Here is a 27,716-nt window from a genome sequence, read left to right on the forward strand (position 1 = left end):
TGAGCTTGGGCTGACAATTATCTACCCTAATATACCGTTATTTCGCCTCTTCAAAATTGAGATACATGGTTATGTGTATTGTATAAGGTAATTAATTAAGCATATAATATTTGATAATCAATATAATCATTAATTATAGGTAATTCATACATGGGCAAAATATCGTTTCATTGTTTTTTGTAATGCGATTGATTCGCTATGTTTTATTTTACTTGCTTATTTCTTGTCTGCCGCATGCATGTAAATTTCACCGCACGTTTTTCACGGACTTGTCTCCCTTAGACCATGACGACTTGGAGATCATTGGAAAATTTATTCGCAGGGCGAATTATGAGAATTATTTTTGATAAAAAAAAATTGATGAATTTTTATTTGAAATAGAAAAAGGAAAAAGTCTACGACACCTGGTATTCCCAGGCGGTCACCCATCCAAGTACTAACCAAGCTCTACGTTGCTTAACTTCGGTGATCGGACGAGAACCGGTGCTTTCAACGTGATATGGCCGTAGACATTAGATAGGGTTTATATTGCGTACATATAGATACAGTTGTGAAAGAAATTTCAATTCTTTTAATTTCATGTTTCAGATATTTATATTTTAGTGTAATAAAAGCTATATGTTACTCACTGACTCACTCCATATAGAAAAGTTTACTTTGTTTTGTAAAAAGGGGGGGGGGGGGGGGGGTGAACGCGCACTTGCTACTGTTGCGAATGTGAAAAGAGGGGGGGGGGGGTCTTGTTAGACGGCTTGTGGTTTTTTTTTATTTGATGATATGACAGAATAAACTTGTGTTTGTAGATGATGAGAGGGATTGATATATCATTGGGCACTTTCTATTACACGAAAAGAGGGCGGGGGGGGGGGGATAAATAATATTTATCTGTATGACAAAAATAAAATTCAATTGTGTGATATGCAAGTGTAATGTGTTGTTGCTATTGTAATTTGTTTTTGGTGTATATATGTTCATTTTTTCCATTATTAATTTATCTATTTTGATTTCATTGGTATGTACACTGTATTTCTATTGTATTGTATAGAGACATCTTTTCGAAAAAATTTCATGGCTCTAAAAAGAGCCGTTTGCAGTTATATCTGTAGTAACCGCTCAGTACTCCTCATCTGATCCGGAGTCTGACATGTCGTCGGGGATGATCTGTACATCTTCTCCAAACATTTCACGCCTTAGGTCTGCTACTGTCTGTGCTTTGTTGTGAGCGTAGTCGTAGTACATGTTTCTGAGTCCCTCAACAACTGCCAGTCTCAGTCTAAGGCTGTATCTGAAGGAACGATGATTCTCTGCCTTGGCTCTACTGTATCGGGACTGTAGGTCAGACATCTTGTAGTTGAGTTGGACAATCTGCTCACATGCTCTTTTAAAGCGACGTTCGCTGTCCATCAACGAAAAACGCTTGTCCATAGTCTTTCTTCTGGGACTGGTACTTTGGATAGCTTTCATCTTGATATAGGATATAGCACTAGAAGATGCAGTAAGTGTTTTCGATTTGCAGTGTAGGATTTGTGATGTCCTTGCTCTTCGCGCACCCCACTATATAGCGCACAGTGGCATTGCTAATTGAGAAACTCGTTTCATTTCATAAGGCGACACGAGTCGCCTGAATAAACAAGTTATTATCTGTCTCAAATGCTGTGCCAGGTGCCATGATTGCTGAGCTTGGGCTGACAATTATCTACCCTAATATACCGTTATTTCGCCTCTTCAAAATTGAGATACATGGTTATGTGTATTGTATAAGGTAATTAATTAAGCATATAATATTTGATAATCAATATAATCATTAATTATAGGTAATTCATACATGGGCAAAATATCGTTTCATTGTTTTTTGTAATGCGATTGATTCGCTATGTTTTATTTTACTTGCTTATTTCTTGTCTGCCGCATGCATGTAAATTTCACCGCACGTTTTTCACGGACTTGTCTCCCTTAGACCATGACGACTTGGAGATCATTGGAAAATTTATTCGCAGGGCGAATTATGAGAATTATTTTTGATAAAAAAAAATTGATGAATTTTTATTTGAAATAGAAAAAGGAAAAAGTCTACGACACCTGGTATTCCCAGGCGGTCACCCATCCAAGTACTAACCAAGCTCTACGTTGCTTAACTTCGGTGATCGGACGAGAACCGGTGCTTTCAACGTGATATGGCCGTAGACATTAGATAGGGTTTATATTGCGTACATATAGATACAGTTGTGAAAGAAATTTCAATTCTTTTAATTTCATGTTTCAGATATTTATATTTTAGTGTAATAAAAGCTATATGTTACTCACTGACTCACTCCATATAGAAAAGTTTACTTTGTTTTGTAAAAAGGGGGGGGGGGGTGAACGCGCACTTGCTACTGTTGCGAATGTGAAAAGAGGGGGGGGGGTCTTGTTAGACGGCTTGTGGTTTTTTTTTATTTGATGATATGACAGAATAAACTTGTGTTTGTAGATGATGAGAGGGATTGATATATCATTGGGCACTTTCTATTACACGAAAAGAGGGCGGGGGGGGGGATAAATAATATTTATCTGTATGACAAAAATAAAATTCAATTGTGTGATATGCAAGTGTAATGTGTTGTTGCTATTGTAATTTGTTTTTGGTGTATATATGTTCATTTTTTCCATTATTAATTTATCTATTTTGATTTCATTGGTATGTACACTGTATTTCTATTGTATTGTATAGAGACATCTTTTCGAAAAAATTTCATGGCTCTAAAAAGAGCCGTTTGCAGTTATATCTGTAGTAACCGCTCAGTACTCCTCATCTGATCCGGAGTCTGACATGTCGTCGGAGATGATCTGTACATCTTCTCCAAACATTTCACGCCTTAGGTCTGCTACTGTCTGTGCTTTGTTGTGAGCGTAGTCGTAGTACATGTTTCTGAGTCCCTCAACAACTGCCAGTCTCAGTCTAAGGCTGTATCTGAAGGAACGATGATTCTCTGCCTTGGCTCTACTGTATCGGGACTGTAGGTCAGACATCTTGTAGTTGAGTTGGACAATCTGCTCACATGCTCTTTTAAAGCGACGTTCGCTGTCCATCAACGAAAAACGCTTGTCCATAGTCTTTCTTCTGGGACTGGTACTTTGGATAGCTTTCATCTTGATATAGGATATAGCACTAGAAGATGCAGTAAGTGTTTTCGATTTGCAGTGTAGGATTTGTGATGTCCTTGCTCTTCGCGCACCCCACTATATAGCGCACAGTGGCATTGCTAATTGAGAAACTCGTTTCATTTCATAAGGCGACACGAGTCGCCTGAATAAACAAGTTATTATCTGTCTCAAATGCTGTGCCAGGTGCCATGATTGCTGAGCTTGGGCTGACAATTATCTACCCTAATATACCGTTATTTCGCCTCTTCAAAATTGAGATACATGGTTATGTGTATTGTATAAGGTAATTAATTAAGCATATAATATTTGATAATCAATATAATCATTAATTATAGGTAATTCATACATGGGCAAAATATCGTTTCATTGTTTTTTGTAATGCGATTGATTCGCTATGTTTTATTTTACTTGCTTATTTCTTGTCTGCCGCATGCATGTAAATTTCACCGCACGTTTTTCACGGACTTGTCTCCCTTAGACCATGACGACTTGGAGATCATTGGAAAATTTATTCGCAGGGCGAATTATGAGAATTATTTTTGATAAAAAAAAATTGATGAATTTTTATTTGAAATAGAAAAAGTCTACGACACCTGGTATTCCCAGGCGGTCACCCATCCAAGTACTAACCAAGCTCTACGTTGCTTAACTTCGGTGATCGGACGAGAACCGGTGCTTTCAACGTGATATGGCCGTAGACATTAGATAGGGTTTATATTGCGTACATATAGATACAGTTGTGAAAGAAATTTCAATTCTTTTAATTTCATGTTTCAGATATTTATATTTTAGTGTAATAAAAGCTATATGTTACTCACTGACTCACTCCATATAGAAAAGTTTACTTTGTTTTGTAAAAAGGGGGGGGGGGGGTGAACGCGCACTTGCTACTGTTGCGAATGTGAAAACAGGGGGGGGGGGTCTTGTTAGACGGCTTGTGGTTTTTTTTTATTTGATGATATGACAGAATAAACTTGTGTTTGTAGATGATGAGAGGGATTGATATATCATTGGGCACTTTCTATTACACGAAAAGAGGGCGGGGGGGGGGGATAAATAATATTTATCTGTATGACAAAAATAAAATTCAATTGTGTGATATGCAAGTGTAATGTGTTGTTGCTATTGTAATTTGTTTTTGGTGTATATATGTTCATTTTTTCCATTATTAATTTATCTATTTTGATTTCATTGGTATGTACACTGTATTTCTATTGTATTGTATAGAGACATCTTTTCGAAAAAATTTCATGGCTCTAAAAAGAGCCGTTTGCAGTTATATCTGTAGTAACCGCTCAGTACTCCTCATCTGATCCGGAGTCTGACATGTCGTCGGAGATGATCTGTACATCTTCTCCAAACATTTCACGCCTTAGGTCTGCTACTGTCTGTGCTTTGTTGTGAGCGTAGTCGTAGTACATGTTTCTGAGTCCCTCAACAACTGCCAGTCTCAGTCTAAGGCTGTATCTGAAGGAACGATGATTCTCTGCCTTGGCTCTACTGTATCGGGACTGTAGGTCAGACATCTTGTAGTTGAGTTGGACAATCTGCTCACATGCTCTTTTAAAGCGACGTTCGCTGTCCATCAACGAAAAACGCTTGTCCATAGTCTTTCTTCTGGGACTGGTACTTTGGATAGCTTTCATCTTGATATAGGATATAGCACTAGAAGATGCAGTAAGTGTTTTCGATTTGCAGTGTAGGATTTGTGATGTCCTTGCTCTTCGCGCACCCCACTATATAGCGCACAGTGGCATTGCTAATTGAGAAACTCGTTTCATTTCATAAGGCGACACGAGTCGCCTGAATAAACAAGTTATTATCTGTCTCAAATGCTGTGCCAGGTGCCATGATTGCTGAGCTTGGGCTGACAATTATCTACCCTAATATACCGTTATTTCGCCTCTTCAAAATTGAGATACATGGTTATGTGTATTGTATAAGGTAATTAATTAAGCATATAATATTTGATAATCAATATAATCATTAATTATAGGTAATTCATACATGGGCAAAATATCGTTTCATTGTTTTTTGTAATGCGATTGATTCGCTATGTTTTATTTTACTTGCTTATTTCTTGTCTGCCGCATGCATGTAAATTTCACCGCACGTTTTTCACGGACTTGTCTCCCTTAGACCATGACGACTTGGAGATCATTGGAAAATTTATTCGCAGGGCGAATTATGAGAATTATTTTTGATAAAAAAAAAATTGATGAATTTTTATTTGAAATAGAAAAAGGAAAAAGTCTACGACACCTGGTATTCCCAGGCGGTCACCCATCCAAGTACTAACCAAGCTCTACGTTGCTTAACTTCGGTGATCGGACGAGAACCGGTGCTTTCAACGTGATATGGCCGTAGACATTAGATAGGGTTTATATTGCGTACATATAGATACAGTTGTGAAAGAAATTTCAATTCTTTTAATTTCATGTTTCAGATATTTATATTTTAGTGTAATAAAAGCTATATGTTACTCACTGACTCACTCCATATAGAAAAGTTTACTTTGTTTTGTAAAAAGGGGGGGGGTGAACGCGCACTTGCTACTGTTGCGAATGTGAAAAGAGGGGGGGGGGGTCTTGTTAGACGGCTTGTGGTTTTTTTTTATTTGATGATATGACAGAATAAACTTGTGTTTGTAGATGATGAGAGGGATTGATATATCATTGGGCACTTTCTATTACACGAAAAGAGGGCGGGGGGGGGGGGGGATAAATAATATTTATCTGTATGACAAAAATAAAATTCAATTGTGTGATATGCAAGTGTAATGTGTTGTTGCTATTGTAATTTGTTTTTGGTGTATATATGTTCATTTTTTCCATTATTAATTTATCTATTTTGATTTCATTGGTATGTACACTGTATTTCTATTGTATTGTATAGAGACATCTTTTCGAAAAAATTTCATGGCTCTAAAAAGAGCCGTTTGCAGTTATATCTGTAGTAACCGCTCAGTACTCCTCATCTGATCCGGAGTCTGACATGTCGTCGGAGATGATCTGTACATCTTCTCCAAACATTTCACGCCTTAGGTCTGCTACTGTCTGTGCTTTGTTGTGAGCGTAGTCGTAGTACATGTTTCTGAGTCCCTCAACAACTGCCAGTCTCAGTCTAAGGCTGTATCTGAAGGAACGATGATTCTCTGCCTTGGCTCTACTGTATCGGGACTGTAGGTCAGACATCTTGTAGTTGAGTTGGACAATCTGCTCACATGCTCTTTTAAAGCGACGTTCGCTGTCCATCAACGAAAAACGCTTGTCCATAGTCTTTCTTCTGGGACTGGTACTTTGGATAGCTTTCATCTTGATATAGGATATAGCACTAGAAGATGCAGTAAGTGTTTTCGATTTGCAGTGTAGGATTTGTGATGTCCTTGCTCTTCGCGCACCCCACTATATAGCGCACAGTGGCATTGCTAATTGAGAAACTCGTTTCATTTCATAAGGCGACACGAGTCGCCTGAATAAACAAGTTATTATCTGTCTCAAATGCTGTGCCAGGTGCCATGATTGCTGAGCTTGGGCTGACAATTATCTACCCTAATATACCGTTATTTCGCCTCTTCAAAATTGAGATACATGGTTATGTGTATTGTATAAGGTAATTAATTAAGCATATAATATTTGATAATCAATATAATCATTAATTATAGGTAATTCATACATGGGCAAAATATCGTTTCATTGTTTTTTGTAATGCGATTGATTCGCTATGTTTTATTTTACTTGCTTATTTCTTGTCTGCCGCATGCATGTAAATTTCACCGCACGTTTTTCACGGACTTGTCTCCCTTAGACCATGACGACTTGGAGATCATTGGAAAATTTATTCGCAGGGCGAATTATGAGAATTATTTTTGATAAAAAAAAATTGATGAATTTTTATTTGAAATAGAAAAAGGAAAAAGTCTACGACACCTGGTATTCCCAGGCGGTCACCCATCCAAGTACTAACCAAGCTCTACGTTGCTTAACTTCGGTGATCGGACGAGAACCGGTGCTTTCAACGTGATATGGCCGTAGACATTAGATAGGGTTTATATTGCGTACATATAGATACAGTTGTGAAAGAAATTTCAATTCTTTTAATTTCATGTTTCAGATATTTATATTTTAGTGTAATAAAAGCTATATGTTACTCACTGACTCACTCCATATAGAAAAGTTTACTTTGTTTTGTAAAAAGGGGGGGGGGGGGTGAACGCGCACTTGCTACTGTTGCGAATGTGAAAAGAGGGGGGGGGGGGGTCTTGTTAGACGGCTTGTGGTTTTTTTTTATTTGATGATATGACAGAATAAACTTGTGTTTGTAGATGATGAGAGGGATTGATATATCATTGGGCACTTTCTATTACACGAAAAGAGGGCGGGGGGGGGGGGATAAATAATATTTATCTGTATGACAAAAATAAAATTCAATTGTGTGATATGCAAGTGTAATGTGTTGTTGCTATTGTAATTTGTTTTTGGTGTATATATGTTCATTTTTTCCATTATTAATTTATCTATTTTGATTTCATTGGTATGTACACTGTATTTCTATTGTATTGTATAGAGACATCTTTTCGAAAAAATTTCATGGCTCTAAAAAGAGCCGTTTGCAGTTATATCTGTAGTAACCGCTCAGTACTCCTCATCTGATCCGGAGTCTGACATGTCGTCGGAGATGATCTGTACATCTTCTCCAAACATTTCACGCCTTAGGTCTGCTACTGTCTGTGCTTTGTTGTGAGCGTAGTCGTAGTACATGTTTCTGAGTCCCTCAACAACTGCCAGTCTCAGTCTAAGGCTGTATCTGAAGGAACGATGATTCTCTGCCTTGGCTCTACTGTATCGGGACTGTAGGTCAGACATCTTGTAGTTGAGTTGGACAATCTGCTCACATGCTCTTTTAAAGCGACGTTCGCTGTCCATCAACGAAAAACGCTTGTCCATAGTCTTTCTTCTGGGACTGGTACTTTGGATAGCTTTCATCTTGATATAGGATATAGCACTAGAAGATGCAGTAAGTGTTTTCGATTTGCAGTGTAGGATTTGTGATGTCCTTGCTCTTCGCGCACCCCACTATATAGCGCACAGTGGCATTGCTAATTGAGAAACTCGTTTCATTTCATAAGGCGACACGAGTCGCCTGAATAAACAAGTTATTATCTGTCTCAAATGCTGTGCCAGGTGCCATGATTGCTGAGCTTGGGCTGACAATTATCTACCCTAATATACCGTTATTTCGCCTCTTCAAAATTGAGATACATGGTTATGTGTATTGTATAAGGTAATTAATTAAGCATATAATATTTGATAATCAATATAATCATTAATTATAGGTAATTCATACATGGGCAAAATATCGTTTCATTGTTTTTTGTAATGCGATTGATTCGCTATGTTTTATTTTACTTGCTTATTTCTTGTCTGCCGCATGCATGTAAATTTCACCGCACGTTTTTCACGGACTTGTCTCCCTTAGACCATGACGACTTGGAGATCATTGGAAAATTTATTCGCAGGGCGAATTATGAGAATTATTTTTGATAAAAAAAAATTGATGAATTTTTATTTGAAATAGAAAAAGGAAAAAGTCTACGACACCTGGTATTCCCAGGCGGTCACCCATCCAAGTACTAACCAAGCTCTACGTTGCTTAACTTCGGTGATCGGACGAGAACCGGTGCTTTCAACGTGATATGGCCGTAGACATTAGATAGGGTTTATATTGCGTACATATAGATACAGTTGTGAAAGAAATTTCAATTCTTTTAATTTCATGTTTCAGATATTTATATTTTAGTGTAATAAAAGCTATATGTTACTCACTGACTCACTCCATATAGAAAAGTTTACTTTGTTTTGTAAAAAGGGGGGGGGGGGGTGAACGCGCACTTGCTACTGTTGCGAATGTGAAAAGAGGGGGGGGGGGTCTTGTTAGACGGCTTGTGGTTTTTTTTTATTTGATGATATGACAGAATAAACTTGTGTTTGTAGATGATGAGAGGGATTGATATATCATTGGGCACTTTCTATTACACGAAAAGAGGGCGGGGGGGGGGGGATAAATAATATTTATCTGTATGACAAAAATAAAATTCAATTGTGTGATATGCAAGTGTAATGTGTTGTTGCTATTGTAATTTGTTTTTGGTGTATATATGTTCATTTTTTCCATTATTAATTTATCTATTTTGATTTCATTGGTATGTACACTGTATTTCTATTGTATTGTATAGAGACATCTTTTCGAAAAAATTTCATGGCTCTAAAAAGAGCCGTTTGCAGTTATATCTGTAGTAACCGCTCAGTACTCCTCATCTGATCCGGAGTCTGACATGTCGTCGGAGATGATCTGTACATCTTCTCCAAACATTTCACGCCTTAGGTCTGCTACTGTCTGTGCTTTGTTGTGAGCGTAGTCGTAGTACATGTTTCTGAGTCCCTCAACAACTGCCAGTCTCAGTCTAAGGCTGTATCTGAAGGAACGATGATTCTCTGCCTTGGCTCTACTGTATCGGGACTGTAGGTCAGACATCTTGTAGTTGAGTTGGACAATCTGCTCACATGCTCTTTTAAAGCGACGTTCGCTGTCCATCAACGAAAAACGCTTGTCCATAGTCTTTCTTCTGGGACTGGTACTTTGGATAGCTTTCATCTTGATATAGGATATAGCACTAGAAGATGCAGTAAGTGTTTTCGATTTGCAGTGTAGGATTTGTGATGTCCTTGCTCTTCGCGCACCCCACTATATAGCGCACAGTGGCATTGCTAATTGAGAAACTCGTTTCATTTCATAAGGCGACACGAGTCGCCTGAATAAACAAGTTATTATCTGTCTCAAATGCTGTGCCAGGTGCCATGATTGCTGAGCTTGGGCTGACAATTATCTACCCTAATATACCGTTATTTCGCCTCTTCAAAATTGAGATACATGGTTATGTGTATTGTATAAGGTAATTAATTAAGCATATAATATTTGATAATCAATATAATCATTAATTATAGGTAATTCATACATGGGCAAAATATCGTTTCATTGTTTTTTGTAATGCGATTGATTCGCTATGTTTTATTTTACTTGCTTATTTCTTGTCTGCCGCATGCATGTAAATTTCACCGCACGTTTTTCACGGACTTGTCTCCCTTAGACCATGACGACTTGGAGATCATTGGAAAATTTATTCGCAGGGCGAATTATGAGAATTATTTTTGATAAAAAAAAATTGATGAATTTTTATTTGAAATAGAAAAAGGAAAAAGTCTACGACACCTGGTATTCCCAGGCGGTCACCCATCCAAGTACTAACCAAGCTCTACGTTGCTTAACTTCGGTGATCGGACGAGAACCGGTGCTTTCAACGTGATATGGCCGTAGACATTAGATAGGGTTTATATTGCGTACATATAGATACAGTTGTGAAAGAAATTTCAATTCTTTTAATTTCATGTTTCAGATATTTATATTTTAGTGTAATAAAAGCTATATGTTACTCACTGACTCACTCCATATAGAAAAGTTTACTTTGTTTTGTAAAAAGGGGGGGGGGGGTGAACGCGCACTTGCTACTGTTGCGAATGTGAAAAGAGGGGGGGGGGTCTTGTTAGACGGCTTGTGGTTTTTTTTTATTTGATGATATGACAGAATAAACTTGTGTTTGTAGATGATGAGAGGGATTGATATATCATTGGGCACTTTCTATTACACGAAAAGAGGGCGGGGGGGGGGGGATAAATAATATTTATCTGTATGACAAAAATAAAATTCAATTGTGTGATATGCAAGTGTAATGTGTTGTTGCTATTGTAATTTGTTTTTGGTGTATATATGTTCATTTTTTCCATTATTAATTTATCTATTTTGATTTCATTGGTATGTACACTGTATTTCTATTGTATTGTATAGAGACATCTTTTCGAAAAAATTTCATGGCTCTAAAAAGAGCCGTTTGCAGTTATATCTGTAGTAACCGCTCAGTACTCCTCATCTGATCCGGAGTCTGACATGTCGTCGGAGATGATCTGTACATCTTCTCCAAACATTTCACGCCTTAGGTCTGCTACTGTCTGTGCTTTGTTGTGAGCGTAGTCGTAGTACATGTTTCTGAGTCCCTCAACAACTGCCAGTCTCAGTCTAAGGCTGTATCTGAAGGAACGATGATTCTCTGCCTTGGCTCTACTGTATCGGGACTGTAGGTCAGACATCTTGTAGTTGAGTTGGACAATCTGCTCACATGCTCTTTTAAAGCGACGTTCGCTGTCCATCAACGAAAAACGCTTGTCCATAGTCTTTCTTCTGGGACTGGTACTTTGGATAGCTTTCATCTTGATATAGGATATAGCACTAGAAGATGCAGTAAGTGTTTTCGATTTGCAGTGTAGGATTTGTGATGTCCTTGCTCTTCGCGCACCCCACTATATAGCGCACAGTGGCATTGCTAATTGAGAAACTCGTTTCATTTCATAAGGCGACACGAGTCGCCTGAATAAACAAGTTATTATCTGTCTCAAATGCTGTGCCAGGTGCCATGATTGCTGAGCTTGGGCTGACAATTATCTACCCTAATATACCGTTATTTCGCCTCTTCAAAATTGAGATACATGGTTATGTGTATTGTATAAGGTAATTAATTAAGCATATAATATTTGATAATCAATATAATCATTAATTATAGGTAATTCATACATGGGCAAAATATCGTTTCATTGTTTTTTGTAATGCGATTGATTCGCTATGTTTTATTTTACTTGCTTATTTCTTGTCTGCCGCATGCATGTAAATTTCACCGCACGTTTTTCACGGACTTGTCTCCCTTAGACCATGACGACTTGGAGATCATTGGAAAATTTATTCGCAGGGCGAATTATGAGAATTATTTTTGATAAAAAAAAATTGATGAATTTTTATTTGAAATAGAAAAAGGAAAAAGTCTACGACACCTGGTATTCCCAGGCGGTCACCCATCCAAGTACTAACCAAGCTCTACGTTGCTTAACTTCGGTGATCGGACGAGAACCGGTGCTTTCAACGTGATATGGCCGTAGACATTAGATAGGGTTTATATTGCGTACATATAGATACAGTTGTGAAAGAAATTTCAATTCTTTTAATTTCATGTTTCAGATATTTATATTTTAGTGTAATAAAAGCTATATGTTACTCACTGACTCACTCCATATAGAAAAGTTTACTTTGTTTTGTAAAAAGGGGGGGGGGGGGGGGGTGAACGCGCACTTGCTACTGTTGCGAATGTGAAAAGAGGGGGGGGGTCTTGTTAGACGGCTTGTGGTTTTTTTTTATTTGATGATATGACAGAATAAACTTGTGTTTGTAGATGATGAGAGGGATTGATATATCATTGGGCACTTTCTATTACACGAAAAGAGGGCGGGGGGGGGGGGGATAAATAATATTTATCTGTATGACAAAAATAAAATTCAATTGTGTGATATGCAAGTGTAATGTGTTGTTGCTATTGTAATTTGTTTTTGGTGTATATATGTTCATTTTTTCCATTATTAATTTATCTATTTTGATTTCATTGGTATGTACACTGTATTTCTATTGTATTGTATAGAGACATCTTTTCGAAAAAATTTCATGGCTCTAAAAAGAGCCGTTTGCAGTTATATCTGTAGTAACCGCTCAGTACTCCTCATCTGATCCGGAGTCTGACATGTCGTCGGAGATGATCTGTACATCTTCTCCAAACATTTCACGCCTTAGGTCTGCTACTGTCTGTGCTTTGTTGTGAGCGTAGTCGTAGTACATGTTTCTGAGTCCCTCAACAACTGCCAGTCTCAGTCTAAGGCTGTATCTGAAGGAACGATGATTCTCTGCCTTGGCTCTACTGTATCGGGACTGTAGGTCAGACATCTTGTAGTTGAGTTGGACAATCTGCTCACATGCTCTTTTAAAGCGACGTTCGCTGTCCATCAACGAAAAACGCTTGTCCATAGTCTTTCTTCTGGGACTGGTACTTTGGATAGCTTTCATCTTGATATAGGATATAGCACTAGAAGATGCAGTAAGTGTTTTCGATTTGCAGTGTAGGATTTGTGATGTCCTTGCTCTTCGCGCACCCCACTATATAGCGCACAGTGGCATTGCTAATTGAGAAACTCGTTTCATTTCATAAGGCGACACGAGTCGCCTGAATAAACAAGTTATTATCTGTCTCAAATGCTGTGCCAGGTGCCATGATTGCTGAGCTTGGGCTGACAATTATCTACCCTAATATACCGTTATTTCGCCTCTTCAAAATTGAGATACATGGTTATGTGTATTGTATAAGGTAATTAATTAAGCATATAATATTTGATAATCAATATAATCATTAATTATAGGTAATTCATACATGGGCAAAATATCGTTTCATTGTTTTTTGTAATGCGATTGATTCGCTATGTTTTATTTTACTTGCTTATTTCTTGTGACTTGGAGATCATTGGAAAATTTATTCGCAGGGCGAATTATGAGAATTATTTTTGAAAAAAAAAAAAATTGATGAATTTTTATTTGAAATAGAAAAAGGAAAAAGTCTACGACACCTGGTATTCCCAGGCGGTCACCCATCCAAGTACTAACCAAGCTCTACGTTGCTTAACTTCGGTGATCGGACGAGAACCGGTGCTTTCAACGTGATATGGCCGTAGACATTAGATAGGGTTTATATTGCGTACATATAGATACAGTTGTGAAAGAAATTTCAATTCTTTTAATTTCATGTTTCAGATATTTATATTTTAGTGTAATAAAAGCTATATGTTACTCACTGACTCACTCCATATAGAAAAGTTTACTTTGTTTTGTAAAAAGGGGGGGGGGGGTGAACGCGCACTTGCTACTGTTGCGAATGTGAAAAGAGGGGGGGGGGTCTTGTTAGACGGCTTGTGGATTTTTTTTATTTGATGATATGACAGAATAAACTTGTGTTTGTAGATGATGAGAGGGATTGATATATCATTGGGCACTTTCTATTACACGAAAAGAGGGCGGGGGGGGGGGGGGGATAAATAATATTTATCTGTATGACAAAAATAAAATTCAATTGTGTGATATGCAAGTGTAATGTGTTGTTGCTATTGTAATTTGTTTTTGGTGTATATATGTTCATTTTTTCCATTATTAATTTATCTATTTTGATTTCATTGGTATGTACACTGTATTTCTATTGTATTGTATAGAGACATCTTTTCGAAAAAATTTCATGGCTCTAAAAAGAGCCGTTTGCAGTTATATCTGTAGTAACCGCTCAGTACTCCTCATCTGATCCGGAGTCTGACATGTCGTCGGAGATGATCTGTACATCTTCTCCAAACATTTCACGCCTTAGGTCTGCTACTGTCTGTGCTTTGTTGTGAGCGTAGTCGTAGTACATGTTTCTGAGTCCCTCAACAACTGCCAGTCTCAGTCTAAGGCTGTATCTGAAGGAACGATGATTCTCTGCCTTGGCTCTACTGTATCGGGACTGTAGGTCAGACATCTTGTAGTTGAGTTGGACAATCTGCTCACATGCTCTTTTAAAGCGACGTTCGCTGTCCATCAACGAAAAACGCTTGTCCATAGTCTTTCTTCTGGGACTGGTACTTTGGATAGCTTTCATCTTGATATAGGATATAGCACTAGAAGATGCAGTAAGTGTTTTCGATTTGCAGTGTAGGATTTGTGATGTCCTTGCTCTTCGCGCACCCCACTATATAGCGCACAGTGGCATTGCTAATTGAGAAACTCGTTTCATTTCATAAGGCGACACGAGTCGCCTGAATAAACAAGTTATTATCTGTCTCAAATGCTGTGCCAGGTGCCATGATTGCTGAGCTTGGGCTGACAATTATCTACCCTAATATACCGTTATTTCGCCTCTTCAAAATTGAGATACATGGTTATGTGTATTGTATAAGGTAATTAATTAAGCATATAATATTTGATAATCAATATAATCATTAATTATAGGTAATTCATACATGGGCAAAATATCGTTTCATTGTTTTTTGTAATGCGATTGATTCGCTATGTTTTATTTTACTTGCTTATTTCTTGTCTGCCGCATGCATGTAAATTTCACCGCACGTTTTTCACGGACTTGTCTCCCTTAGACCATGACGACTTGGAGATCATTGGAAAATTTATTCGCAGGGCGAATTATGAGAATTATTTTTGAAAAAAAAAAAAATTGATGAATTTTTATTTGAAATAGAAAAAGTCTACGACACCTGGTATTCCCAGGCGGTCACCCATCCAAGTACTAACCAAGCTCTACGTTGCTTAACTTCGGTGATCGGACGAGAACCGGTGCTTTCAACGTGATATGGCCGTAGACATTAGATAGGGTTTATATTGCGTACATATAGATACAGTTGTGAAAGAAATTTCAATTCTTTTAATTTCATGTTTCAGATATTTATATTTTAGTGTAATAAAAGCTATATGTTACTCACTGACTCACTCCATATAGAAAAGTTTACTTTGTTTTGTAAAAAGGGGGGGGGGGGGTGAACGCGCACTTGCTACTGTTGCGAATGTGAAAAGAGGGGGGGGGGGGTCTTGTTAGACGGCTTGTGGTTTTTTTTTATTTGATGATATGACAGAATAAACTTGTGTTTGTAGATGATGAGAGGGATTGATATATCATTGGGCACTTTCTATTACACGAAAAGAGGGCGGGGGGGGGGGGGGATAAATAATATTTATCTGTATGACAAAAATAAAATTCAATTGTGTGATATGCAAGTGTAATGTGTTGTTGCTATTGTAATTTGTTTTTGGTGTATATATGTTCATTTTTTCCATTATTAATTTATCTATTTTGATTTCATTGGTATGTACACTGTATTTCTATTGTATTGTATAGAGACATCTTTTCGAAAAAATTTCATGGCTCTAAAAAGAGCCGTTTGCAGTTATATCTGTAGTAACCGCTCAGTACTCCTCATCTGATCCGGAGTCTGACATGTCGTCGGAGATGATCTGTACATCTTCTCCAAACATTTCACGCCTTAGGTCTGCTACTGTCTGTGCTTTGTTGTGAGCGTAGTCGTAGTACATGTTTCTGAGTCCCTCAACAACTGCCAGTCTCAGTCTAAGGCTGTATCTGAAGGAACGATGATTCTCTGCCTTGGCTCTACTGTATCGGGACTGTAGGTCAGACATCTTGTAGTTGAGTTGGACAATCTGCTCACATGCTCTTTTAAAGCGACGTTCGCTGTCCATCAACGAAAAACGCTTGTCCATAGTCTTTCTTCTGGGACTGGTACTTTGGATAGCTTTCATCTTGATATAGGATATAGCACTAGAAGATGCAGTAAGTGTTTTCGATTTGCAGTGTAGGATTTGTGATGTCCTTGCTCTTCGCGCACCCCACTATATAGCGCACAGTGGCATTGCTAATTGAGAAACTCGTTTCATTTCATAAGGCGACACGAGTCGCCTGAATAAACAAGTTATTATCTGTCTCAAATGCTGTGCCAGGTGCCATGATTGCTGAGCTTGGGCTGACAATTATCTACCCTAATATACCGTTATTTCGCCTCTTCAAAATTGAGATACATGGTTATGTGTATTGTATAAGGTAATTAATTAAGCATATAATATTTGATAATCAATATAATCATTAATTATAGGTAATTCATACATGGGCAAAATATCGTTTCATTGTTTTTTGTAATGCGATTGATTCGCTATGTTTTATTTTACTTGCTTATTTCTTGTCTGCCGCATGCATGTAAATTTCACCGCACGTTTTTCACGGACTTGTCTCCCTTAGACCATGACGACTTGGAGATCATTGGAAAATTTATTCGCAGGGCGAATTATGAGAATTATTTTTGAAAAAAAAAAAAATTGATGAATTTTTATTTGAAATAGAAAAAGGAAAAAGTCTACGACACCTGGTATTCCCAGGCGGTCACCCATCCAAGTACTAACCAAGCTCTACGTTGCTTTACTTCGGTGATCGGACGAGAACCGGTGCTTTCAACGTGATATGGCCGTAGACATTAGATAGGGTTTATATTGCGTACATATAGATACAGTTGTGAAAGAAATTTCAATTCTTTTAATTTCATGTTTCAGATATTTATATTTTAGTGTAATAAAAGCTATATGTTACTCACTGACTCACTCCATATAGAAAAGTTTACTTTGTTTTGTAAAAAGGGGGGGGGGGGGGGTGAACGCGCACTTGCTACTGTTGCGAATGTGAAAAGAGGGGGGGGGGTCTTGTTAGACGGCTTGTGGTTTTTTTTTATTTGATGATATGACAGAATAAACTTGTGTTTGTAGATGATGAGAGGGATTGATATATCATTGGGCACTTTCTATTACACGAAAAGAGGGCGGGGGGGGGGGGGGGGGGATAAATAATATTTATCTGTATGACAAAAATAAAATTCAATTGTGTGATATGCAAGTGTAATGTGTTGTTGCTATTTTAATTTGTTTTTGGTGTATATATGTTCATTTTTTCCATTATTAATTTATCTATTTTGATTTCATTGGTATGTACACTGTATTTCTATTGTATTGTATAGAGACATCTTTTCGAAAAAATTTCATGGCTCTAAAAAGAGCCGTTTGCAGTTATATCTGTAGTAACCGCTCAGTACTCCTCATCTGATCCGGAGTCTGACATGTCGTCGGAGATGATCTGTACATCTTCTCCAAACATTTCACGCCTTAGGTCTGCTACTGTCTGTGCTTTGTTGTGAGCGTAGTCGTAGTACATGTTTCTGAGTCCCTCAACAACTGCCAGTCTCAGTCTAAGGCTGTATCTGAAGGAACGATGATTCTCTGCCTTGGCTCTACTGTATCGGGACTGTAGGTCAGACATCTTGTAGTTGAGTTGGACAATCTGCTCACATGCTCTTTTAAAGCGACGTTCGCTGTCCATCAACGAAAAACGCTTGTCCATAGTCTTTCTTCTGGGACTGGTACTTTGGATAGCTTTCATCTTGATATAGGATATAGCACTAGAAGATGCAGTAAGTGTTTTCGATTTGCAGTGTAGGATTTGTGATGTCCTTGCTCTTCGCGCACCCCACTATATAGCGCACAGTGGCATTGCTAATTGAGAAACTCGTTTCATTTCATAAGGCGACACGAGTCGCCTGAATAAACAAGTTATTATCTGTCTCAAATGCTGTGCCAGGTGCCATGATTGCTGAGCTTGGGCTGACAATTATCTACCCTAATATACCGTTATTTCGCCTCTTCAAAATTGAGATACATGGTTATGTGTATTGTATAAGGTAATTAATTAAGCATATAATATTTGATAATCAATATAATCATTAATTATAGGTAATTCATACATGGGCAAAATATCGTTTCATTGTTTTTTGTAATGCGATTGATTCGCTATGTTTTATTTTACTTGCTTATTTCTTGTCTGCCGCATGCATGTAAATTTCACCGCACGTTTTTCACGGACTTGTCTCCCTTAGACCATGACGACTTGGAGATCATTGGAAAATTTATTCGCAGGGCGAATTATGAGAATTATTTTTGATAAAAAAAAATTGATGAATTTTTATTTGAAATAGAAAAAGGAAAAAGTCTACGACACCTGGTATTCCCAGGCGGTCACCCATCCAAGTACTAACCAAGCTCTACGTTGCTTAACTTCGGTGATCGGACGAGAACCGGTGCTTTCAACGTGATATGGCCGTAGACATTAGATAGGGTTTATATTGCGTACATATAGATACAGTTGTGAAAGAAATTTCAATTCTTTTAATTTCATGTTTCAGATATTTATATTTTAGTGTAATAAAAGCTATATGTTACTCACTGACTCACTCCATATAGAAAAGTTTACTTTGTTTTGTAAAAAGGGGGGGGGGGGGGTGAACGCGCACTTGCTACTGTTGCGAATGTGAAAAGAGGGGGGGGGGGGGTCTTGTTAGACGGCTTGTGGTTTTTTTTTATTTGATGATATGACAGAATAAACTTGTGTTTGTAGATGATGAGAGGGATTGATATATCATTGGGCACTTTCTATTACACGAAAAGAGGGCGGGGGGGGGGATAAATAATATTTATCTGTATGACAAAAATAAAATTCAATTGTGTGATATGCAAGTGTAATGTGTTGTTGCTATTGTAATTTGTTTTTGGTGTATATATGTTCATTTTTTCCATTATTAATTTATCTATTTTGATTTCATTGGTATGTACACTGTATTTCTATTGTATTGTATAGAGACATCTTTTCGAAAAAATTTCATGGCTCTAAAAAGAGCCGTTTGCAGTTATATCTGTAGTAACCGCTCAGTACTCCTCATCTGATCCGGAGTCTGACATGTCGTCGGAGATGATCTGTACATCTTCTCCAAACATTTCACGCCTTAGGTCTGCTACTGTCTGTGCTTTGTTGTGAGCGTAGTCGTAGTACATGTTTCTGAGTCCCTCAACAACTGCCAGTCTCAGTCTAAGGCTGTATCTGAAGGAACGATGATTCTCTGCCTTGGCTCTACTGTATCGGGACTGTAGGTCAGACATCTTGTAGTTGAGTTGGACAATCTGCTCACATGCTCTTTTAAAGCGACGTTCGCTGTCCATCAACGAAAAACGCTTGTCCATAGTCTTTCTTCTGGGACTGGTACTTTGGATAGCTTTCATCTTGATATAGGATATAGCACTAGAAGATGCAGTAAGTGTTTTCGATTTGCAGTGTAGGATTTGTGATGTCCTTGCTCTTCGCGCACCCCACTATATAGCGCACAGTGGCATTGCTAATTGAGAAACTCGTTTCATTTCATAAGGCGACACGAGTCGCCTGAATAAACAAGTTATTATCTGTCTCAAATGCTGTGCCAGGTGCCATGATTGCTGAGCTTGGGCTGACAATTATCTACCCTAATATACCGTTATTTCGCCTCTTCAAAATTGAGATACATGGTTATGTGTATTGTATAAGGTAATTAATTAAGCATATAATATTTGATAATCAATATAATCATTAATTATAGGTAATTCATACATGGGCAAAATATCGTTTCATTGTTTTTTGTAATGCGATTGATTCGCTATGTTTTATTTTACTTGCTTATTTCTTGTCTGCCGCATGCATGTAAATTTCACCGCACGTTTTTCACGGACTTGTCTCCCTTAGACCATGACGACTTGGAGATCATTGGAAAATTTATTCGCAGGGCGAATTATGAGAATTATTTTTGATAAAAAAAAATTGATGAATTTTTATTTGAAATAGAAAAAGGAAAAAGTCTACGACACCTGGTATTCCCAGGCGGTCACCCATCCAAGTACTAACCAAGCTCTACGTTACTTAACTTCGGTGATCGGACGAGAACCGGTGCTTTCAACGTGATATGGCCGTAGACATTAGATAGGGTTTATATTGCGTACATATAGATACAGTTGTGAAAGAAATTTCAATTCTTTTAATTTCATGTTTCAGATATTTATATTTTAGTGTAATAAAAGCTATATGTTACTCACTGACTCACTCCATATAGAAAAGTTTACTTTGTTTTGTAAAAAGGGGGGGGGGGGGTGAACGCGCACTTGCTACTGTTGCGAATGTGAAAAGAGGGGGGGGGGGTCTTGTTAGACGGCTTGTGGTTTTTTTATATTTGATGATATGACAGAATAAACTTGTGTTTGTAGATGATGAGAGGGATTGATATATCATTGGGCACTTTCTATTACACGAAAAGAGGGCGGGGGGGGGGATAAATAATATTTATCTGTATGACAAAAATAAAATTCAATTGTGTGATATGCAAGTGTAATGTGTTGTTGCTATTGTAATTTGTTTTTGGTGTATATATGTTCATTTTTTCCATTATTAATTTATCTATTTTGATTTCATTGGTATGTACACTGTATTTCTATTGTATTGTATAGAGACATCTTTTCGAAAAAATTTCATGGCTCTAAAAAGAGCCGTTTGCAGTTATATCTGTAGTAACCGCTCAGTACTCCTCATCTGATCCGGAGTCTGACATGTCGTCGGAGATGATCTGTACATCTTCTCCAAACATTTCACGCCTTAGGTCTGCTACTGTCTGTGCTTTGTTGTGAGCGTAGTCGTAGTACATGTTTCTGAGTCCCTCAACAACTGCCAGTCTCAGTCTAAGGCTGTATCTGAAGGAACGATGATTCTCTGCCTTGGCTCTACTGTATCGGGACTGTAGGTCAGACATCTTGTAGTTGAGTTGGACAATCTGCTCACATGCTCTTTTAAAGCGACGTTCGCTGTCCATCAACGAAAAACGCTTGTCCATAGTCTTTCTTCTGGGACTGGTACTTTGGATAGCTTTCATCTTGATATAGGATATAGCACTAGAAGATGCAGTAAGTGTTTTCGATTTGCAGTGTAGGATTTGTGATGTCCTTGCTCTTCGCGCACCCCACTATATAGCGCACAGTGGCATTGCTAATTGAGAAACTCGTTTCGCGAATTTATTCGCAGGGCGAATTATGAGAATTATTTTTGATAAAAAAAAATTGATGAATTTTTATTTGAAATAGAAAAAGGAAAAAGTCTACGACACCTGGTATTCCCAGGCGGTCACCCATCCAAGTACTAACCAAGCTCTACGTTGCTTAACTTCGGTGATCGGACGAGAACCGGTGCTTTCAACGTGATATGGCCGTAGACATTAGATAGGGTTTATATTGCGTACATATAGATACAGTTGTGAAAGAAATTTCAATTCTTTTAATTTCATGTTTCAGATATTTATATTTTAGTGTAATAAAAGCTATATGTTACTCACTGACTCACTCCATATAGAAAAGTTTACTTTGTTTTGTAAAAAGGGGGGGGGGGGTGAACGCGCACTTGCTACTGTTGCGAATGTGAAAAGAGGGGGGGGGGGGTCTTGTTAGACGGCTTGTGGTTTTTTTTTATTTGATGATATGACAGAATAAACTTGTGTTTGTAGATGATGAGAGGGATTGATATATCATTGGGCACTTTCTATTACACGAAAAGAGGGCGGGGGGGGGGGGATAAATAATATTTATCTGTATGACAAAAATAAAATTCAATTGTGTGATATGCAAGTGTAATGTGTTGTTGCTATTTTAATTTGTTTTTGGTGTATATATGTTCATTTTTTCCATTATTAATTTATCTATTTTGATTTCATTGGTATGTACACTGTATTTCTATTGTATTGTATAGAGACATCTTTTCGAAAAAAATTCATGGCTCTAAAAAGAGCCGTTTGCAGTTATATCTGTAGTAACCGCTCAGTACTCCTCATCTGATCCGGAGTCTGACATGTCGTCGGAGATGATCTGTACATCTTCTCCAAACATTTCACGCCTTAGGTCTGCTACTGTCTGTGCTTTGTTGTGAGCGTAGTCGTAGTACATGTTTCTGAGTCCCTCAACAACTGCCAGTCTCAGTCTAAGGCTGTATCTGAAGGAACGATGATTCTCTGCCTTGGCTCTACTGTATCGGGACTGTAGGTCAGACATCTTGTAGTTGAGTTGGACAATCTGCTCACATGCTCTTTTAAAGCGACGTTCGCTGTCCATCAACGAAAAACGCTTGTCCATAGTCTTTCTTCTGGGACTGGTACTTTGGATAGCTTTCATCTTGATATAGGATATAGCACTAGAAGATGCAGTAAGTGTTTTCGATTTGCAGTGTAGGATTTGTGATGTCCTTGCTCTTCGCGCACCCCACTATATAGCGCACAGTGGCATTGCTAATTGAGAAACTCGTTTCATTTCATAAGGCGACACGAGTCGCCTGAATAAACAAGTTATTATCTGTCTCAAATGCTGTGCCAGGTGCCATGATTGCTGAGCTTGGGCTGACAATTATCTACCCTAATATACCGTTATTTCGCCTCTTCAAAATTGAGATACATGGTTATGTGTATTGTATAAGGTAATTAATTAAGCATATAATATTTGATAATCAATATAATCATTAATTATAGGTAATTCATACATGGGCAAAATATCGTTTCATTGTTTTTTGTAATGCGATTGATTCGCTATGTTTTATTTTACTTGCTTATTTCTTGTCTGCCGCATGCATGTAAATTTCACCGCACGTTTTTCACGGACTTGTCTCCCTTAGACCATGACGACTTGGAGATCATTGGAAAATTTATTCGCAGGGCGAATTATGAGAATTATTTTTGATAAAAAAAAATTGATGAATTTTTATTTGAAATAGAAAAAGGAAAAAGTCTACGACACCTGGTATTCCCAGGCGGTCACCCATCCAAGTACTAACCAAGCTCTACGTTGCTTAACTTCGGTGATCGGACGAGAACCGGTGCTTTCAACGTGATATGGCCGTAGACATTAGATAGGGTTTATATTGCGTACATATAGATACAGTTGTGAAAGAAATTTCAATTCTTTTAATTTCATGTTTCAGATATTTATATTTTAGTGTAATAAAAGCTATATGTTACTCACTGACTCACTCCATATAGAAAAGTTTACTTTGTTTTGTAAAAAGGGGGGGGGGGGGGGTGAACGCGCACTTGCTACTGTTGCGAATGTGAAAAGAGGGGGGGGGGTCTTGTTAGACGGCTTGTGGTTTTTTTTTATTTGATGATATGACAGAATAAACTTGTGTTTGTAGATGATGAGAGGGATTGATATATCATTGGGCACTTTCTATTACACGAAAAGAGGGCGGGGGGGGGGGGATAAATAATATTTATCTGTATGACAAAAATAAAATTCAATTGTGTGATATGCAAGTGTAATGTGTTGTTGCTATTTTAATTTGTTTTTGGTGTATATATGTTCATTTTTTCCATTATTAATTTATCTATTTTGATTTCATTGGTATGTACACTGTATTTCTATTGTATTGTATAGAGACATCTTTTCGAAAAAAATTCATGGCTCTAAAAAGAGCCGTTTGCAGTTATATCTGTAGTAACCGCTCAGTACTCCTCATCTGATCCGGAGTCTGACATGTCGTCGGAGATGATCTGTACATCTTCTCCAAACATTTCACGCCTTAGGTCTGCTACTGTCTGTGCTTTGTTGTGAGCGTAGTCGTAGTACATGTTTCTGAGTCCCTCAACAACTGCCAGTCTCAGTCTAAGGCTGTATCTGAAGGAACGATGATTCTCTGCCTTGGCTCTACTGTATCGGGACTGTAGGTCAGACATCTTGTAGTTGAGTTGGACAATCTGCTCACATGCTCTTTTAAAGCGACGTTCGCTGTCCATCAACGAAAAACGCTTGTCCATAGTCTTTCTTCTGGGACTGGTACTTTGGATAGCTTTCATCTTGATATAGGATATAGCACTAGAAGATGCAGTAAGTGTTTTCGATTTGCAGTGTAGGATTTGTGATGTCCTTGCTCTTCGCGCACCCCACTATATAGCGCACAGTGGCATTGCTAATTGAGAAACTCGTTTCATTTCATAAGGCGACACGAGTCGCCTGAATAAACAAGTTATTATCTGTCTCAAATGCTGTGCCAGGTGCCATGATTGCTGAGCTTGGGCTGACAATTATCTACCCTAATATACCGTTATTTCGCCTCTTCAAAATTGAGATACATGGTTATGTGTATTGTATAAGGTAATTAATTAAGCATATAATATTTGATAATCAATATAATCATTAATTATAGGTAATTCATACATGGGCAAAATATCGTTTCATTGTTTTTTGTAATGCGATTGATTCGCTATGTTTTATTTTACTTGCTTATTTCTTGTCTGCCGCATGCATGTAAATTTCACCGCACGTTTTTCACGGACTTGTCTCCCTTAGACCATGACGACTTGGAGATCATTGGAAAATTTATTCGCAGGGCGAATTATGAGAATTATTTTTGATAAAAAAAAATTGATGAATTTTTATTTGAAATAGAAAAAGGAAAAAGTCTACGACACCTGGTATTCCCAGGCGGTCACCCATCCAAGTACTAACCAAGCTCTACGTTGCTTAACTTCGGTGATCGGACGAGAACCGGTGCTTTCAACGTGATATGGCCGTAGACATTAGATAGGGTTTATATTGCGTACATATAGATACAGTTGTGAAAGAAATTTCAATTCTTTTAATTTCATGTTTCAGATATTTATATTTTAGTGTAATAAAAGCTATATGTTACTCACTGACTCACTCCATATAGAAAAGTTTACTTTGTTTTGTAAAAAGGGGGGGGGGGGGGTGAACGCGCACTTGCTACTGTTGCGAATGTGAAAAGAGGGGGGGGGTCTTGTTAGACGGCTTGTGGTTTTTTTTTATTTGATGATATGACAGAATAAACTTGTGTTTGTAGATGATGAGAGGGATTGATATATCATTGGGCACTTTCTATTACACGAAAAGAGGGCGGGGGGGGGGGGGATAAATAATATTTATCTGTATGACAAAAATAAAATTCAATTGTGTGATATGCAAGTGTAATGTGTTGTTGCTATTGTAATTTGTTTTTGGTGTATATATGTTCATTTTTTCCATTATTAATTTATCTATTTTGATTTCATTGGTATGTACACTGTATTTCTATTGTATTGTATAGAGACATCTTTTCGAAAAAATTTCATGGCTCTAAAAAGAGCCGTTTGCAGTTATATCTGTAGTAACCGCTCAGTACTCCTCATCTGATCCGGAGTCTGACATGTCGTCGGAGATGATCTGTACATCTTCTCCAAACATTTCACGCCTTAGGTCTGCTACTGTCTGTGCTTTGTTGTGAGCGTAGTCGTAGTACATGTTTCTGAGTCCCTCAACAACTGCCAGTCTCAGTCTAAGGCTGTATCTGAAGGAACGATGATTCTCTGCCTTGGCTCTACTGTATCGGGACTGTAGGTCAGACATCTTGTAGTTGAGTTGGACAATCTGCTCACATGCTCTTTTAAAGCGACGTTCGCTGTCCATCAACGAAAAACGCTTGTCCATAGTCTTTCTTCTGGGACTGGTACTTTGGATAGCTTTCATCTTGATATAGGATATAGCACTAGAAGATGCAGTAAGTGTTTTCGATTTGCAGTGTAGGATTTGTGATGTCCTTGCTCTTCGCGCACCCCACTATATAGCGCACAGTGGCATTGCTAATTGAGAAACTCGTTTCATTTCATAAGGCGACACGAGTCGCCTGAATAAACAAGTTATTATCTGTCTCAAATGCTGTGCCAGGTGCCATGATTGCTGAGCTTGGGCTGACAATTATCTACCCTAATATACCGTTATTTCGCCTCTTCAAAATTGAGATACATGGTTATGTGTATTGTATAAGGTAATTAATTAAGCATATAATATTTGATAATCAATATAATCATTAATTATAGGTAATTCATACATGGGCAAAATATCGTTTCATTGTTTTTTGTAATGCGATTGATTCGCTATGTTTTATTTTACTTGCTTATTTCTTGTCTGCCGCATGCATGTAAATTTCACCGCACGTTTTTCACGGACTTGTCTCCCTTAGACCATGACGACTTGGAGATCATTGGAAAATTTATTCGCAGGGCGAATTATGAGAATTATTTTTGATAAAAAAAAATTGATGAATTTTTATTTGAAATAGAAAAAGGAAAAAGTCTACGACACCTGGTATTCCCAGGCGGTCACCCATCCAAGTACTAACCAAGCTCTACGTTGCTTAACTTCGGTGATCGGACGAGAACCGGTGCTTTCAACGTGATATGGCCGTAGACATTAGATAGGGTTTATATTGCGTACATATAGATACAGTTGTGAAAGAAATTTCAATTCTTTTAATTTCATGTTTCAGATATTTATATTTTAGTGTAATAAAAGCTATATGTTACTCACTGACTCACTCCATATAGAAAAGTTTACTTTGTTTTGTAAAAAGGGGGGGGGGGGTGAACGCGCACTTGCTACTGTTGCGAATGTGAAAAGAGGGGGGGGGGGTCTTGTTAGACGGCTTGTGGTTTTTTTTTATTTGATGATATGACAGAATAAACTTGTGTTTGTAGATGATGAGAGGGATTGATATATCATTGGGCACTTTCTATTACACGAAAAGAGGGCGGGGGGGGGGGGGGGATAAATAATATTTATCTGTATGACAAAAATAAAATTCAATTGTGTGATATGCAAGTGTAATGTGTTGTTGCTATTGTAATTTGTTTTTGGTGTATATATGTTCATTTTTTCCATTATTAATTTATCTATTTTGATTTCATTGGTATGTACACTGTATTTCTATTGTATTGTATAGAGACATCTTTTCGAAAAAATTTCATGGCTCTAAAAAGAGCCGTTTGCAGTTATATCTGTAGTAACCGCTCAGTACTCCTCATCTGATCCGGAGTCTGACATGTCGTCGGAGATGATCTGTACATCTTCTCCAAACATTTCACGCCTTAGGTCTGCTACTGTCTGTGCTTTGTTGTGAGCGTAGTCGTAGTACATGTTTCTGAGTCCCTCAACAACTGCCAGTCTCAGTCTAAGGCTGTATCTGAAGGAACGATGATTCTCTGCCTTGGCTCTACTGTATCGGGACTGTAGGTCAGACATCTTGTAGTTGAGTTGGACAATCTGCTCACATGCTCTTTTAAAGCGACGTTCGCTGTCCATCAACGAAAAACGCTTGTCCATAGTCTTTCTTCTGGGACTGGTACTTTGGATAG

General features: G+C 37.9%; 17 non-coding genes across 17 annotated transcripts; all 17 read right to left on the minus strand.

Annotated features, from left to right (window-relative positions):
- Window positions 1-392: 392 nt before the first annotated feature.
- On the minus strand, window positions 393-511 carry LOC117686664 (5S ribosomal RNA). The gene has a single exon (XR_004599767.1). It is a non-coding gene; the product is annotated as a 5S ribosomal RNA (ribosomal RNA).
- A 1,556-nt stretch (window positions 512-2,067) lies between these two features.
- LOC117686666 (5S ribosomal RNA) lies at window positions 2,068-2,186 on the minus strand. The gene has a single exon (XR_004599769.1). It is a non-coding gene; the product is annotated as a 5S ribosomal RNA (ribosomal RNA).
- A 1,539-nt stretch (window positions 2,187-3,725) lies between these two features.
- Window positions 3,726-3,844, minus strand: LOC117686667 (5S ribosomal RNA). Its single transcript, XR_004599770.1, has one exon. It is a non-coding gene; the product is annotated as a 5S ribosomal RNA (ribosomal RNA).
- A 1,550-nt stretch (window positions 3,845-5,394) lies between these two features.
- On the minus strand, window positions 5,395-5,513 carry LOC117686668 (5S ribosomal RNA). The gene has a single exon (XR_004599771.1). It is a non-coding gene; the product is annotated as a 5S ribosomal RNA (ribosomal RNA).
- Window positions 5,514-7,061: 1,548 nt separating this feature from the next.
- On the minus strand, window positions 7,062-7,180 carry LOC117686660 (5S ribosomal RNA). Its single transcript, XR_004599764.1, has one exon. It is a non-coding gene; the product is annotated as a 5S ribosomal RNA (ribosomal RNA).
- A 1,552-nt stretch (window positions 7,181-8,732) lies between these two features.
- Window positions 8,733-8,851, minus strand: LOC136275931 (5S ribosomal RNA). Its single transcript, XR_010714439.1, has one exon. It is a non-coding gene; the product is annotated as a 5S ribosomal RNA (ribosomal RNA).
- Window positions 8,852-10,401: 1,550 nt separating this feature from the next.
- On the minus strand, window positions 10,402-10,520 carry LOC117686690 (5S ribosomal RNA). The gene has a single exon (XR_004599790.2). It is a non-coding gene; the product is annotated as a 5S ribosomal RNA (ribosomal RNA).
- Window positions 10,521-12,068: 1,548 nt separating this feature from the next.
- On the minus strand, window positions 12,069-12,187 carry LOC117686673 (5S ribosomal RNA). The gene has a single exon (XR_004599775.1). It is a non-coding gene; the product is annotated as a 5S ribosomal RNA (ribosomal RNA).
- A 1,492-nt stretch (window positions 12,188-13,679) lies between these two features.
- On the minus strand, window positions 13,680-13,798 carry LOC136275932 (5S ribosomal RNA). Its single transcript, XR_010714440.1, has one exon. It is a non-coding gene; the product is annotated as a 5S ribosomal RNA (ribosomal RNA).
- Window positions 13,799-15,344: 1,546 nt separating this feature from the next.
- Window positions 15,345-15,463, minus strand: LOC136275933 (5S ribosomal RNA). The gene has a single exon (XR_010714441.1). It is a non-coding gene; the product is annotated as a 5S ribosomal RNA (ribosomal RNA).
- A 1,555-nt stretch (window positions 15,464-17,018) lies between these two features.
- LOC136275960 (5S ribosomal RNA) lies at window positions 17,019-17,137 on the minus strand. Its single transcript, XR_010714467.1, has one exon. It is a non-coding gene; the product is annotated as a 5S ribosomal RNA (ribosomal RNA).
- A 1,557-nt stretch (window positions 17,138-18,694) lies between these two features.
- LOC117686662 (5S ribosomal RNA) lies at window positions 18,695-18,813 on the minus strand. The gene has a single exon (XR_004599765.1). It is a non-coding gene; the product is annotated as a 5S ribosomal RNA (ribosomal RNA).
- Window positions 18,814-20,364: 1,551 nt separating this feature from the next.
- On the minus strand, window positions 20,365-20,483 carry LOC136275961 (5S ribosomal RNA). Its single transcript, XR_010714468.1, has one exon. It is a non-coding gene; the product is annotated as a 5S ribosomal RNA (ribosomal RNA).
- Window positions 20,484-21,647: 1,164 nt separating this feature from the next.
- Window positions 21,648-21,766, minus strand: LOC136275934 (5S ribosomal RNA). Its single transcript, XR_010714442.1, has one exon. It is a non-coding gene; the product is annotated as a 5S ribosomal RNA (ribosomal RNA).
- A 1,550-nt stretch (window positions 21,767-23,316) lies between these two features.
- Window positions 23,317-23,435, minus strand: LOC136275935 (5S ribosomal RNA). The gene has a single exon (XR_010714443.1). It is a non-coding gene; the product is annotated as a 5S ribosomal RNA (ribosomal RNA).
- A 1,551-nt stretch (window positions 23,436-24,986) lies between these two features.
- LOC117686677 (5S ribosomal RNA) lies at window positions 24,987-25,105 on the minus strand. The gene has a single exon (XR_004599782.1). It is a non-coding gene; the product is annotated as a 5S ribosomal RNA (ribosomal RNA).
- A 1,550-nt stretch (window positions 25,106-26,655) lies between these two features.
- LOC136275936 (5S ribosomal RNA) lies at window positions 26,656-26,774 on the minus strand. The gene has a single exon (XR_010714444.1). It is a non-coding gene; the product is annotated as a 5S ribosomal RNA (ribosomal RNA).
- Window positions 26,775-27,716: the final 942 nt, after the last annotated feature.

The sequence above is a fragment of the Magallana gigas genome, chromosome 5, assembly GCF_963853765.1.
Source record: "Magallana gigas chromosome 5, xbMagGiga1.1, whole genome shotgun sequence".
Taxonomy (NCBI): Eukaryota; Metazoa; Mollusca; class Bivalvia; order Ostreida; family Ostreidae; genus Magallana; species Magallana gigas.